This window comes from Dipodomys spectabilis, unplaced genomic scaffold (assembly GCF_019054845.1).
Source record: "Dipodomys spectabilis isolate Male_0828 unplaced genomic scaffold, ASM1905484v1 ptg000783l, whole genome shotgun sequence".
NCBI classification, from domain to species: domain Eukaryota; kingdom Metazoa; phylum Chordata; class Mammalia; order Rodentia; family Heteromyidae; genus Dipodomys; species Dipodomys spectabilis.
The window spans coordinates 12933807-12950982 of record NW_024871460.1 but is presented as its reverse complement, the minus strand read 5'-3'; positions in this window follow the sequence as shown (position 1 = coordinate 12950982).

Here is a 17176-nt window from a genome sequence, read left to right as displayed (position 1 = left end):
AGTAAGGAATGACATAAGCATTTTGAAATAAGAAAGCTATCAGCTATGATATAGTTCCTGTCCTGGTGTTCTCCTCAGTTATACTATCTTTTTGAAACAGATGGTTTTATCTAGAGCATTTTCTCCGTGTAGTCTGGAATATTTGTATTCAGGCCATCTACCTTGTGAGGACTTTAGAGCCACATCTACCTTAGAGCCACCACTGAACCTGAGCATTAAAAAGTTGCAAATTTAATTTTACCCTCTTCTATTTGTCTTCTACTTAATGAACTTCAGCAAGGAAATAATTTTTGTACTTATCTTTATATTTCAAGAACTTGGGTCATAAGTAATAAACATTTGATGAGTGACATGAGTTACTCAATTTCAAGATTATTTAATGTCCTGTGTACATTTTTATAAAAACAAATTTATCCAAAAACTGGTTCTTTAAAAATTCCTAATGATATTTAATGACTTACTTAATTTTGAGTAAATATGCTTACTTAAAGTGTCTATTTGAAGGAAAATAAAATAAAGTGAGACAAGCTTCAGTTTTGAAGAATAAATAAATATGTGGAGATATACTCAATCATTTAAGAAATGGAGAAGTGTGTGGTAGATACTTCTAGCTATAGAGACTATCACAGCAAAGTCCCTCTGTCATTTCAATGGCATTTCATCAGTTGCTGTGTGAACACAAGGACATTTGTATAAAAGTCAGCTTAAGGTTAGATGAGCGAGAGAAAAGGCAAATGAAGGCTAGAGACTGACCCATGTGCATGGTAGTTGTAAATGCAGTCAAGTTTTTACTTAATTTAAAAAGTTTTGCTTTGTTGCAACAATTTTTATTGTGAAGTAATGACAGATGGACTTAGAAGGTGAGTCCAAGATTATGTAATTCTTTGTGCAGAAGAACTGTAAGATTTGTGGCGCTGGCCAAGCCAGTCAGCCATGAGCCAAGATCACTTGTAATATTTTTGCTGAGTATTAAAAACTCCATGTTTGACCTGTCTCCTGATACCAAAGCATCCTTGTAGTTAGTCACTTAGACAACAAAGTAGGTCAAAGCAGCAGCAATGTGCTTCCTGTGTTACTGCTTAGGGGTAAGGATTGGTGTGTATGGTCCTCAGCAATATTGCTGTGCTCACTATAATGTGTGGAGGCTCTTGACCTCTCCTGTGGTGCACCACACTGTGTGTGCATGTGTTACAGAGCCTTCCTCATCCTGGAAACTAGGACAAGTGTGTTCAATGCTTATGATGTACTGTGAGATACAGAGACCCAGGAGACTCAGGTTTGCTCTCAGCATTCACAACACTGTGGTAGGCTACTTTGTTAGACTGCAAGGGAGCTGACAATTTCAAATCCTTGCTGGTGCTTAAAAGTTTCTTACTTGAACATCTGTGCTTACGGAGCGAATAAAATTTGATATCAAAGTTGAGTGATGTCTAGATTACCCAGGTCTTACACATTTTTCTATGGACAAGTGCAAATTAACATAGACAACTCTGTGGCATCACAAGGCACAGTGGCTCTGATGTTCTGAACAACTTGGAGATTTAACTTTTACCATATTGAGTTAATTAATTCTTAAACTTGAGCTAAATAGATTTTTGAGCTAAGTAGGTCACTTAAGCATGAGCCTTCTGGATGTTACTTACTGGGTGTGACACTAGAGAAAGACCAAACTCTTTTACTTGCTCTTTCAGGAAATCTCATGCATGTATAAAAGCTGTTAAATTGTTCTAGTGAAAAGCAAAACTGTACTGAAATATGACCATGTTAGTGACAACGAAATATGGAGCTTTTATAGGCATTGAAAGACATGATTATACATATAAAAGAAACATTAAATAGTTCTGTTGAAGCAAAACACTGTATTTAAAGGCAGCTAAGTGAATAATTCAGCAGTAAGAAGATAGGAGTTAGGGTTAGTTGCAATACTGTTGTACTTTCATCATTGCTGACTTTTGAGGTTCTTTAACATGTCTAATGTCGCATTAAATGCTCACTAGGTCAAAATGTACATCATCAAACAAAAGCTTGCTACTGCTGGCCAGAGAATCAGAGAGCAGGAGAAATACAAAAGAAAACTAAGGATTTAGGCCTGATATGTATGCAAAAATTCTACGGAGAGATATTCTTTAATTCAAAAACCTTTGCAATTGTGATCTTCCAAATTTGGAAGATCTATTTATAAACACTTAACAATCTAGCAACAATAACTCTCCAAGGTGGTAGAATTTTAATTAAATGTCTACAGGCAATCTAAGATGAGGTAAGTGAATCTAAATTTGAAAAGGAAGTGATCAGTTATAATTAAAATAGAGTATTTCTAAAGTGATGTAATTAAATGATGGAATGTACTTTGGCCCCTGGTTCATTTATTCAATAATTGACCAGTTTCCATCTACCATCCACTGTTCTCATTTCTTAAGGAGTGCATTTTCTAGTAGAGAAGGAAGCAGTAAACAACTACCTACAGCATATTTTATTTAATTAACTACTCTAGTAAAGGATCAAAGTTGTTTGTAGATTAATTTTTGATGAAAGCAGCCCTCGAGTATTATAGAAGAAGTAGCCTCAACAATAAAACTTGAATATGTATTAAAGTTATTGTAGACAAAGAAATTGGAAATGAATAAACTAAAGCATGAAGTTGTAAACATTCTGTACAAGCTCAGAAGAGGAGGGGCAAGCTGGAATATCCATTTAGTTTTAGATTAGCCACTTTTACAGTCTTTATCTCTTTCTCTCAAAAATTGGTATAAAATTACAATTCTGCTGGATGAGTAAGTTCTAATACTGTACAAAACAGTGCCTATAGTTTAAGAAGCATGTATAAATGTATATATGTATACATACATATACATACTTACAGTTTGTATATCAGGTCAAATTTATGTTGTGTTCCTAACACACATGTACACACAGAGAGAAAAGGTAATTTTGATGGTGATGAAACTTGAATGAGGTGATAATGTCACAGAAGGATGCAAACTCCTTAATTATATTCATTTTAAATGTAGAATGATATACCAACGATACATCTATAAAGCTATTAAAAAGATGAATTAAGGCCCAGTGTATGTCTACTTTTATTTATTGGTAGGATAGATGTGATTAGGCTTAGTTCTGCCATGTAGTTTTCTAAGAGATTTTATTTATTTATTTATTTATTTGTCAGTCGTGGGGCTTGAACTCTGGGCTTGGGTGCTGTCGCTGCACTCCTCAGCTCAAGGCAAGCGCTCTACCGCTTGAGCCACAGTGCCACATGGGTTTCTAGTGGTTTATTGGAGATAAGAGTCTCATGGACTTTCCTGCCTGGGCTGCCTGGCCAGCGATCTTCAAATCTCAGGCTCTTGAGCAGCTAGGATTACAGGCGTGAGCCACCCCCGCCCGGCAGAGTTTTATTTTTTGAAGGCAATCTCCCCTTCGGTGTATAGTCTTTAATATATGAAAAAGAAAAGTACTTTTTATTTTTATATGCTATCCGTTTTCTATTTTTAACTCCAGTCCACTCTGCATGTCCCTTTGTTGTTGCCTAATATTTACCTAATATGAGAAATACTGACATTATTTAGTTATCTCTTTATTGCTTTAATCAAATAGAATAATAAGTTTATGGATTTGCAAATCTAATGTCATGCATATTTGTTGTTTGTATATTGTTGTTAGAGGAAAATCTGGCGGTTCACATTATAAAGCTGAAAGTGATAGAGTATTTCTTCTTTCATAATATATCAGAATGTGGCAAGAAGTACTTTCAAAAAGTTAGTGGCAACGTAGCGTCTGCCAACATAGCAATGAACTTTTTGTGCTTAGCTACGTTAAAATTCATTGTTTCTCTTCCACTTTAAATCTTTTCAGTAACAAAGATTATTACTCATCTAGAAATCATGCACTGTTACTCAGAGTTCCCAAGTGTTGACTGAGTTCAATATATGGTTTCATCTCAACCATTTATTAATATCGCTATTGATCTTTTTAGAAAAAGATTATTCCTAGAAGCTATAACATTTAGTATCAGATAAAAGGATTTTTTTAACTTCAGATTTTATCAATGCCAGTCATTTACTTACACCATCAACCTTAAGAACTCTGTTAAATATCTAAATTTAGTAATAGTAATTTGCATAGAAGGCACTATTTGAAAAGAAAGTTACAATTTTTGTAAAAAAAAATTAAAAACTTCAGTTTGTAAGTCAAACCATTTTTTATTTCTTTTTTTTTTCTTCTTTTTTTTTTTTTTTTTTTTGGTTGGTTGTGGGACTTGAACTCTGGGCCTGAGTGCTATCCTTCAGCTCTTCAGCTCAATGTTAGCACTCTACCACTTGAACCACAGCGCCACTTTTGGATTTCTGAGTGATTTAACGGAGATAAGAGTCTCATGGATTTTCCTGCCCAGGCTTGCTTAGAACCATGATCCTCAGATTCCAGCCTCCTGATAGCTAGGATTACAGGCATGAGCTACCAGTGCCCAGCTATTTCTTTTTTTTTTTTTTTTTTTCTTGTTTTCTTTTTATTTTATTTTATTTTATTTTATTTGAAAACATACTGTACAGAGGGGTTACAATTACATGGGCAGGAAAATGCATACATTTCTTACCAAGCATTGCAGCCTCCTCCTTTGTTTACCCTTCACCTCCCTTCCCAGCCTCTCCCCTCCCCCCCACCCAATCATACCCCCCCTCCTTCCCCCCCACCGACATTGTAAAGCTGGTTTTAACATGACATTTTGTACTTCTCATTGTTGCAACAGGTCCACCTGAATCCTTAAACGACTTGTTTGTCCCCGTCTCCTCCACATGTTATACTGACATCAAATATAGTGAAAGCGGGGGTTACACTGTGGGGGAGGGACATACAAAGCAACAAAGAAATAATATTATAAATGCGTTAGAAACACATGCATTAATGAAACAAAAACATTAAAATACATATTTGAGGGTTCGTTTTCCTAATATCACATTCTCTGACTTTTTCCGCTTGACTCATACCTATACTAGATATTGCAAATAAGGGAAACCATGGGACCTATGTTTCTTTGGGCCTGGTTTGCTTCACTTAATATAATTTTTTCCAAGCCTTTCCATTTCCTAACAAATGGGGCAATGTCATTCTTCCTGATGAAGGTATAGAATTCCATTATATATATATATATATATATATATATATATATATATATTTATATCATGTTTTCTTGATCTATTCATCTACTGAGGGGCATCTGGGTTGGTTCCATATCTTAGCTATGGAGAATAATGCTGCGATAAACATAGTTGTGCTGGTAGCTTTAGTATACCCTAGTTTGTGATCCTTTGGGCAAATGCCCAAAAGTGGGATTGCTGGGTAATAGGGAGTCTTTTAAGGAATCTCCATAGTGCTTTCCAAAGTGGTTGAACAAGTTTACACTCCCACCAACAATGCAATAGAGTTCCCTTCTGGCCACATCCCCTCCAGCATCTGTTGTTATTAGATTTCTTGATTATAGCCATTCTAACTGGGGAGAGGTGGAATGTAATGAAATGTAAATTAACCTGAATGTTAATCTAAAGACATAATCAGAAAAAATAAACTTGTTAAGAACTTGAGATGATAGATGAAAGCAATAATTAAAGCAATTAAAAAATAGCTCTTGCTTAACAAAAGTAATCTACAGGTACTGTAAAGCAGTGATCTTGACTAAAAATATAACTAGAAACTTATTTTTTCACTATTTTAAATGAGAAATGGTAATATATTATCCATCACCTTTAAGGTGACAATATTCTAAACAGAGCTACCTTTACATATAAGAAAAATCCCACTGCATATAGGAGGCCACGCCTATAATCCTGGCTGCTTGGGGAGTCTGATCAAAATTGAGATCAGCCTGAGTGAAAAACTTTGTGATACCTCATCTCAAACTTTAAAATATTAGGTACTATTATAAATAGTTCCAGCAATGTCCCAGACACATTTGAATTTTCCTATTACTTAGTATGATTTTCCAACACATGCAACTTTGACTTTTAATATTAAAAAAAATTACAATTGGGCTACAGCTTGAGAATTTTCTTTACATTGTATTTTGTTGGAAATGTACTGAACTTTAACAAGCAAATATTAATTTTTTACTAAATAGACACCAGCAAACAATCTGTATACTGCAATATGTATATTCTATGAAGTTTGAATGGGAAGTCCCTGAGAAACATATATGAAAATATTGACCCTCTAGATTCCATATGGGCTGTATGTATAGGTTTAGCATTGTTAAAGACAGAGAAGGAGTCTAAATCATGAACAATGGACATTTATTTTCTCTAGAAAAAGAATACAATAGCAAAAAGAGAGAGAAAGACTATGAAAAAAATCAAATCAAAGTTTCTAGAAATAATAGAGGCATTGATGTAATAACTCTAATTGATGAGTTAAATTGAGTATCAAAAATAACAGAAGAGAATTATCTAAAAGCTACATCTCATAAATTTTCTTGAATAATTGCAAATTAAGAGCCAATTAAGTAAAAAATATATATATATTTTTTTAGATAAGATAGAGCCAGGCACAAGTGGTTCATACCTATAACATAGCTACTTAAGACGCTGAGCTTTGAGGATTGCAGTTCAAAGCTAGCCTGAGTAAAAAAAAACTCCGTTAGACTCATATTTCCAATTTATCAGCAAAAAACTAAACAATAATGGAGGCATGGATCAAGTTGTAGAGTGCCATCCTTGTACAAAAAAATGCTAAGTGAGGTCATGAGGCTTTAAGTTCCAGCCACAGTCCTGGCACAAAAAATAAAAAGAAGTAAAATTTCAAAATAGCTGGAAAAACAAACAATGTAGAAAAGATAATGTTGTCAATAAATGGTGTTAGTACTTTGGATATTCACATACAAAAGAATGAAATTAAGTTCTCTCTCACATCATGTATAAGAATCATCTTTAAATAGATTAAATACTTAAATGTAAGACCTAAAAATATAAAACTATAAGAAGAAACATGGGGGAAAGCCTCATGACATAGTTTGGGCAATGAACTTTTTTTTCTTTTTTAGGTATGACTGTGAAAACCCAGACAACTGAACCAAAAATAGACAAAAGGGATAACTACAAACTAAAAAGCTTCTGCACAGCAAGGGAATTCACCCACAGAATAAAGAGACAATCTATAGCACGGAAGAAACTATTTGGGTTAACAGCTAAAATATATAAGATACTAGAATTCCATAGCAAGAAAACAATCAAATTCAAAATGTCTAAAGGTCCTAAATAGACATATCTTAAAAGAATGCATATATCTATATATTTATATTTATATGTAAATATATATGGACACCAAGGTATTATGAGAAATCATTCACTGTCAGTCATCATCAGAGAATGGTAAATCAAACCCACATAGCTCCAGTAAGAATTATTTTAATTGAAGAGATAAAGTACTAGTGAGGATATGAAAAAACAGAACCTTTGTATGCTTTTGAGGTGTGTATTAGTAGAGTGTAGAGATGTAGATTAGTATGGTCTTTATGGAAAACAGGATGGAAGTTTCTCCATATCTTTTGTTAATGCTGTTGCCACCATGGTCAGACTCCAGCTTCTTCAGTCTTTGAACATGGACTTCAGGGATCTTCCTGGCCTCTATCTTTGGTCCTTCTTGTTCTGAAGCATATAGCTTCTTGTACTGAGCAGTTACAGGCTTTCTTAGCTTTTAGCTCCTCAGCTTGCAGATATTTGGCTTACTTGTTTATAATTCTATACACTTTCAATTCACTTTGTGCCTTTAGAGAACTCTGACTACAAGGCTTATTTGTAAACACCCAGAAGCTCTTGGAAGATCTTATATTAAGTAAAATAAATAAGACTTAGAAATACAGTGTGTGATTTTACTTATATATGGAATCTAAAAGCCTTGAGTTCATAAAAGAGTAGAAAGAAATAAGATGACTCGAAGTTAGCATGACATAGACAGATCTTGATCAAACTTTACAAAATTTCATTTAGATAAGAGAACTAAATATGAGCTTTTATGTATAACATTGATTTTTGAAGTTCATATCAATGTATTACATTCTTGCAAATGGCTAAAGGAGTAGAATTTGTATTTTCTCAAAACAAAAATAAGTATGTGACATAACACATGCATTGATTAATTGAGATTGTACAATGTTATACATTTAAAAACATAATGTTGCATGAATGTTGCATGTATCCATGCTAAATAAGTACTTTACCATGTGTATCCCTCTAATAATTTTTCCATAACTCATTAGAACAATGACAGTTCTTTTTTTTGTTTTTTGTTTTGTCAGTCATGTGGCCTGATCTCTGGGCCTGGGCGCTGTCCCTCAGATCTTCAGCTCAAGGCTAGCGCTCTACCACTTGAGCTGCAGCTCCAGTTCCGGCTTTTACTGCTTATGTGGTGCTGAGGAAACGAATCCAGGGCCTCATGCATGCAAGGCAAGCGCTCTACCACTGAGCCACCTTCCCACCCCATATTGACAGTTTTGTGTTGACACCACTGATATAAAGAACAGAGGTCACTACTAACATTTATGATAATATGGCTATATGAAATTAATATTTATTTGTTATTTTTAAATTTTATTCTTGATGCATTATTTATTTATGCTTATATAAATACTACATTTATAGCCCTGCCAGCAGAAATTTCTTACATTTTTATACATAATATTAGGATTTAAGAATACAACAGAGAAACATAGGCGTCATGATTCCCCTCATTTGTAATAACTAGAATGTGCCTATAAATCTACAAGTAAACCCAAAGGACAGTAAGAAACAAATAATTACACCTGGACATGATTAATTAAACAGAAACCTAAACATTCACATAAGGAGAACAAAGGAGGATATTCTTTTTTTTTTTTTAATTTAATTTAATTTTATTTGTGAACATACTGTACAGAGGAGTTACAGTTACATGGGCAGGATAATGTGTACATTTCTTACAAAGGAGGATATTCTTAAGGAGAAGATCAAAAAGGATCAGTAGCTATGTACATATGAACATAAAAAAAGATGCTGATTGAAATGAACTCCAAGAAATGGAAGTAAGAAGTTTATTTATTTATTTTTTTCTTCTTAAAGCATTTGGATTTTATTTTCATTGTAAAGGTGGTATGCAGAAGGGCTAAAACTACCTAAGTCAGGTAAAGAGTACATTTCTTTTTGAGCAGTGTTACCTCTCTCTCATTTTCCCCACCGTCCCCAACTCCCCTGTTCCCCAAGTTGTAAATTTAAGAGGTTTCATATTATACTGCTGTTGGTCTTTTTTCTTTCTTTCCTTCTTTCCTTTTTTTTCTTTGATTCATTACCTTTTGCGGCTGTTTTTTTTTTTTTTTTTAATTCTGTACCCCTTCCTTTGTCTTCTATGTAAGTTTACATGATTTGGGGAGGGAAATAGTGGAGCAAAGGGTGAGCTAATTCAGCTGTGAAACCCACTAGACACTATGTTGGAAATGAACTATACAAATTTGGGGGAAGCAAAGTAGGGAGGAGGAAAACTGGGAGAAAATGAGGGAGGGGTACCACTGTCCGAAGGGAAATGTACTCATTACCTGACTCATGTTACTGCAACCCCTCTGTATATCACCTTTATGATAAAATTAAAAAATACAAAATAATCAATAGCATTGCTGTTGTTTCTTTTTTAAATTTTATTTTCTTGTAAGATGCTGTATAGAAGGTTACAGTTAACATGAGTAAGGTAATGAGTACATTTCTTGTCGGGCATTGTTACCCCCTCCTTTGTTTTTCTCCACTGTCCCTTCCCTCCCCTTCCTCCCCTAGTCCCCTCCCCCCCCCCAAAGTAGTAAGGTTCACTTCCAACATAATGTCTTGTGAGTATCATTGTTGCAATGGGTCATCCTGTGTCCTTGTTTCAGCATTTTGTTTTGTATTGCTGTTATTTTCATGTTTCGTTGGGAATCTGTAACAGACATCAGAAATGTTAGTTTTAATGAGAATCCCAGAAGCCCTGAGATAAACTGCATTCCTTCACAATGAGCATGCTACCTCCACTGTATATCCAAGCTGTTACACATGCCATTATCAGCCTCAATTTCTGAGTAGTGTCTATAGATTTATTCAGAGATGCCATTTCTTCATTACTATAAAGAACCATTGTTTTGTCTTATTTCATTTTTCTAGCCTCTAAAGGCTACAGTGAGATATGAATTCATGTCACTAAATCGCAGATTAGACTCTTTAATACCCTCGAATGCCAAAAGGTTTCTAATATGAACAAAAGGAATTATATACTCAGTTTAAAAGAATAAAGAAAAGAAAAGAAGCAACACATTAGTTTGTGCAGTTTGTGAAATGCTGGGCTTCAAAATGAAAGTGATCCTAGGAATGACAAAAGAGTAAAATCAGAGCATTTTCATTTCATGTGTCAATTTAAAGTTAGACTATCATTTTGAATGGCCTAGTGATTATCTTGGTGTTGAATATTCTAGCTGAAAAAAGACAGATATTTGTGTGATACTGTATAGCTTTACAAAGTATATATTTCACATTGACACTTGTGTCTCTGCTAGACATCATTAATGGAAAAGGGAAGATGAGCAGTAGTACAGACTAGTAGTGAGCAGACTGGCAAAATAAGAGCTCACGCCACAATTGAACACCTTATAAAGTTTTTGAATACTAGAACTGCTAAACATCTTTTTTTTTTTGGGGGGGGGGGAGAATGGGTCTTGAACTCAGGGCCTGGGCACTGTCCCTGAGCTCTTTTGCTCAAGGTTAGAGCTCTACAAGTTTGATCCACAGCTCACCTTCCAGTTTTCTGGTGGTTAATTGGAGATTAACTGGATTTTCCTGCCCGGGAGGGCTTTGAATCATGATTCTCAGATCTTAACCTCCTGAGTAATGCTAAACATCTTTATAGGGTTTATGTGGTTTAATTCCTCAAAATTGTGGCCCTTGTTAAAGGACAGACCTGTATAGGAGACTTTGTCCCTCAGTTTAAGGAGCCCTTTAAAAAAAAATACTGACAATGAGAAAGGATCCTCCCTATTAGTCAGAGAAGGTGAAGAACAGCACAGGTCAACAACAACTTCTTCTTCTTTTCTTCTTCTTCTTCTTCTTCTCCCTTCTTTTTTGGTCAGTCGTGGTCGTGAACTCAGGGCCTGGGTGCTGTCCTTCAGCTCTTCAGCTCAAGCTGAGCATTCTACCACTTGAACTACAGCACCACTTCCTGTTTTCTGGTGGTTTATTGGAGATATGAGTCTCATGGACTTTTTCTGCCTGGACTGCCTTTGAACCGCAATCTTCAGATCTCAGCCTCCTGGGTAGCTAGGATTACAAGTGTGAGCCACTGGCATCTGGCCAGGTCAACTTCTTATAGAAAATAAGTCTCCTCATGGGCCACAAATCAAGTAAGTTAACAGAATTTAAGATTTAAAGACAAGGGGGAAACCAATGCAACAGTAATATATTGGAAATGATCTGTACAACTTGGGGGGCATTGCGGGGAAGGAAAGTAGGAGAAAAATGGGAGAAGGCGTAACAAGTTTGACAAGAAATGTACTTATTACCTTATTTGAGTAACTGCAACCCCTCTGTACATCACCTTGACAATTAAAAAAAAAGATTTACAAAAGCAGCTGTCTGTACCATGAAGGTAGACAGGCATCTCCAAGACTTATATAAGAATCTTCCATTTTTCATCTTCCTCATAAGATAAAAATTGACAGGAAAAATTAGACTTCCTTCTCCTACAGCACAGTAATCTTAATGCATCAAATAATCACTGGGTTTTTATAAATATATCAGAGTTGAATTCATCCTTAGGTAATGTTCCATCATTATTCAACAACTTTGACTCAAATGAATTCCACAAAATTAATAAATTCATATAATCCACTATCAGGTAATTCTTTACTAAAAATGCTCAATTTGTTATCCTGTTGGTTGCTACTCTACTAAAAATGAAAATCTAGCAAATTTAGTTTCTTGTAGTTGACATGATAAAAGAGCCTAACTACTTATTTTGTTGTATTTACTGTAATTTCCACTGAAAATTATAATAATCTCGTTAACAGTTGATAGCATATGGCTGATTAAAAAGAAAGAGGAGAGTAGTAAAAATCAACAGCCTTAGCGTATTTGGAGATGGTATGCCAATAATAGCAGCGTGTAATCAGGGAGATTTTCTAATAGTGATTGAATGACTCAAGCAACCTGTTTACATATGTATGGCTGGGTGATAACTCTCAGAGTATTTATGATGACTGAATGAAATTTTATGTCATAAACCACATATGATTTTTAAAATTCCAAGTTTAAATTTTGCATTTGTAACTTTAACACTTTATTAACTGTATTGTATTGTAAGCTGTCAAGCTGTCTTATAACCCAGTTAAGTTAGGTTGATCTTTGGTGTCTCTCTTTTCAATTTTTTTTCATGTTTAATGGAAAGGAGTTTCACTAAAGGGGAATATATTAACCTATTAAAATTGTATAAATTTATGAAAGGAAAGAGTTGGGAATTTGAAAAGATTTTACTAGATCATGTAAAAATGATAGAGACTGATAAAATAAATAAGAGGGTACATCAAGGCTAAGTATAATGTAGAAATACTTGGGTGATACAAAAGGCAAAATGTACCTTTAAATGTTTAATTTTTATGGGGCGATAGCAATAAAGGGAGAAAATAGTTATTTTCATTTTGTCATTCTTGAAGTGACATTTCAATTTTAATATCTCTGTACACTTATTCAGTAAATTATATTTTAAACTTAAGCTTCTTGGATAAGTATAGGTGATCATTATTTTCATGAAATATTTCTGCGGTGCATTTTAGCTTTAATATATGGATAGGATTTAATTTTGTCTCTTTAGCAAACAATTATTTCATCATATCAGCCATTGGGAATATTATTTCCCTCTCCAGTTTTCATTTGCAAAATTTCATTATAGCGTGATGTGGTTACCATCTGGTGTTTCTTATATAACATTATACTCAGGCTTTTGAGCTTTGCAATAATAATATTTCAAAGCCAAATGGAAATCCTTTCTGAGAAAATAATTTCTTGTGAGTAATACATTTACAGAACATAAAATGTAGTCTAAATTTTGCTTTGTATACATATTGGAAATATGCCTATGGCACATTCAGCTTGAAATGTCTCTATTTTTTAACTAATGGGTTAAATTTATCACTGATTTATTATTTTATAAACATGATACATTCCCTGGAATTTGCCTGTGATTACCCTTTACTCCCCTTGTTCCCTCTTTCTCCTTTCATTCATTGTCTGCCCACCTGGTGAAATATTTTTTTTTTCCTTTGGCATCTACTATAAACTTGGCAACAAAATTTCACTTGTAAATTTAGGTCTGGATATATTTCAACTGTAAATATAATTCCATTGATCTATAATAATTCATATACATATAAAGAAATTAATTTATATTTCATTTTGTTCTTAAGGTAACCTGAGTTGCCGTGTGAACCACAATGCTGAACACATAGTTGGGGTGTCAATAAATGTTAAATTGTATTAACTTTATATCATATATTTTATGGGCTCACTTTACAAGTCTGTCCTCTAGACATAATAAAATTTCACTCTTGATTAAAATGGTCTCTGTTTTTTTTTTTAGTAACTGTTTTATACAAGTTGGTTCAGTTGCACTTTTTATGTCTTTTCTTTTTTTGTGTGAAGATACTGTACAGAAGGATTATAGTTACATGAGTAAGGTAATGAGTACATTTCCTTTGGAGCATTGTTACTTACTCCTTTGTTTTCCCCTACTATCCCTTCCTTCCCCACCTCCTCAACTCCTCCCCCCTCTCGCCTTCCCTCCCCCCAGGAAGTTGTAAAGTTCATTTTCAACATGGTGTATTGTATGTCTCATTGTTACAATGGGTCAACCTGTATCCTTGTTTCAGTATTTTGTTATTTCCCTTCCCTTCCCTAAATTAGAAAAATGTATACACAAGATGCAGGACACTGGAATCAAATATAGTGAAAACAAGGTTATACCATTGGTGAAGAACATACAAAAGAAACAAAAAATAACATCATACAGTGAAAAAAAACCCTCTTGTGTCCCTATCTTGGAATTCATTTTGCTTAGCATCATCTTATATGGTCATATGTACATAGCTTTTGACCTTTTCTACTTGTCTGGTAAGATTATCCTAGACATATACTAGTTATTGCAAATAAGGGAAAACATGAGACCTATGTTTCTTTAGGTCTGGCTTACTTCACTTAATATAATTTTTCCAAGTCTTTCCATTTCCTAACCAATGGGGCTGTGTCATTTTTTCAATTGCACTATTTTGGTGCTTACTTACAGTAACTTGACTAATAAACAGATACTATTTTATAGACATTTGAATGCATAGTTTCTTTTAGAAGCTAAGATTCTCAGATATAAGAATAAACAATATGTAGTAGCTAGTACACAGGGATTGTTTTTCCTATAGCAAAGTGACAAAATGAACTATGCTTCCTGATATTTGCTCCTCTCTTTGACTCATATTATAGAAAGTGACAGAAATGTGGCTGGATGGCCCAAAGGTCCTTTCATGAGTATTCTTGCAGCTAGCTATACTATAATCTCTGGGAGCCCTCACCGCCATGAAGAAAGCAACTGACAAATAGAAAGTCCAGTGACTCTAAGATTATAATCTTTTAGAAGGAAGCCAAGGATCTAACTACCTACTGAGCTCTGAAGATAAAAAAAAATCCACCAGACTCTAGCTATTCCAGCCAGTCCAATTATATTTGTAACTAAAGAAGTCAAAAGATGTGTCTAGCTTAAATCACTTTCTGTCATCCATACAAGAGAATATGTGCAAGTACCTCCCAGTTGAGTCATTTCTTTATTCAGTGATTTTTCATACAGCAATGCATAGCAATATTCCATTGTGGTGTGAACTCTGTGGATGGGAAGTTCCCATTTGAATTGGGGAAGGTAGAGAACATGAACAGGTACTTGAAGGAAGAAAATCCTGGGCAAAAGGGACCATCTGAAGAAAGAAATTATAGAGCAGGAAATGACACATTTTCCATGTAAGAAATCATTAACTGTAAAATCCTTGCCTAATAACTTCTCTCAAAGCTGAGAGTTTATTTTTGTAAACACGATTAGAGAGCCTGAAATTGGAAGTTCACTCATTTATTCATAGATTGATTTCATAACCTTTTAGTAACACACAATATGGTCCAATGGTGAGGGTCAGAGTTGAATGATAGAGGCAAATTAGGGGAAGTCATTACTTTTGCAGCAAGATTGATGACAGAGGGAAGGAGCAAAAGGAGATGGCAGCTAAGGTACTTCCTTGAAAGTGGAGGAGGGAAGCTGCCAAAGGAAGGAAAATGAGATAGGTTTGAAAGAAAGATACTTTCCAGAAGTGTAATTCAAGGAATGAATTTGGAAACTGAAGATCAGAAGCATGAACAGAAAGAACAGCAAGCCTTCTTCCTATGAGGCGGACAGAAAACAGGAGGTAAGGATGAGGTGACAGGACCATTAATATTTTTATTGGAGGTGATATTGTTTCAAATAGCATCCACTGTCCTGTGGAATGGAGGGTACAATCCTGTGGAATGGAGAGTACAGTTCTGGCAGGGAGAGATGGAGAGGGCTGTAGTAATTTTCATGGTTTATGTGCTGAGGAGTGGTACAGGGATCCAACTAGCAATGAATAAAATGAATGTGGAAATGATAGCCCAGCTGAGGTCAGAAATCAAAATTATGATTTATTTGAACTGCAGCCAATCACCACAGTAATGGAAATTTCTCTTATAATGTTGATCCCAGAAGCAGAAGGGAAAGAGACGGATAGCAGAGTCTGCGTTAGAAGGAGTTTAGGTACAGTTTCAACACTTACCGTGGCAAATAATGTTGCATGTAAAAACACAGGAAATAATCAACACCAGTCTTGTGCTTGAGCATTGACTCTAAATTCTTAGAAGACCTTGGGAAAAATCACAAAGGCATTTAGCATTTTTTGTCATAAATGAAATGGGGATGTTTAGCTATAAAATTTCTTATGATGATAAATTGAGAACATTTTACCAGTGTGGTTTATTAACTTTAAGGTGTGATTTTTACTAGGAGGTGTCATTTTTTTCTCTTCGACTGTGGAAATAGATTAATTTCATGGATGACCAATTTCATCTTGTCTGTTGTTGTTTGCTAATGTATCTTGTTTTGTCTGAATCTGTAGAGAACCCTTTTGTTCCCCACAAATAAATTTACTCCTTTTTTGTTACATTCATCTTTCTCTATCTGTAGCTCCTCTACTTTTCTCTCTCTTCTTTAGTTTATTAAGTTGTTCTTTTCCAGCATGTTTAGCAGAACACCAAGAATCTCTCATTTTTTGGTAGATGAATTATGTGCTATGATGTTGTTTAGTTTTCTTTTCTATGGAAGCTTTTAATTCATCTCTGCTAATATGTTAATATTCTTCAGTCTTGTGAAAGGAGTATACTAGGAATACGTTTGGTTCTTAGCCTGGTTGATCTAGAAAGAAAGTATATTTAGCAATTTTACCACTTAATCCCTTAAATCATTTTATTTATTTATTTATGTCTGTAGTGGGGCTTGAACTTTGGGCCTGAGTGCTGTCCCTCAGCTCTTCAGCTCAAGGGTAGCGCTCTACCACTTGAGCTACAGCGCCACTTCCGGTTTTCTGGTGGTTTATTGGAGATAAAAGTTTCATGGATTTTCTTGCCCAGGCTGGCTCTGAACCATGATCCTCAGATCTCAGCCTCCTGAGTAGCTAGGATTACAGACATGAGCCTCCGGCGCCCAGCATTAAATCATATTTTCTTATAGTTAACAATTTACCATCATCATTTTAAAATAGAGTATTATTTGTACAAAGTTCTAAACTCATACATTTGTAAGTGAGGTCTTATTGGTGCCATTAGTTTTTTTAAAATTTGATTCCATTTATCAAGGTAGGGGAAAACAGAATATGAAATATTATAAAACAAAAAAGAGAGCGATAATTGTGCCATGTTGTACAGTGTTATGAAGGTCTTTGTAAATGTACAACAATTAAAATAGTTGTTAACTTTCAATAATCAGGAGATTTCAAATAAATACTGTTTCCATTTCCCTTGAAGGAAACTGTCTTACCACTCTGGAAAGTACATTTCCTATGAAAAGTAATAAGGGCTAGGCTGGGTATGTTGCACACAGCCAGTTGGGAGGC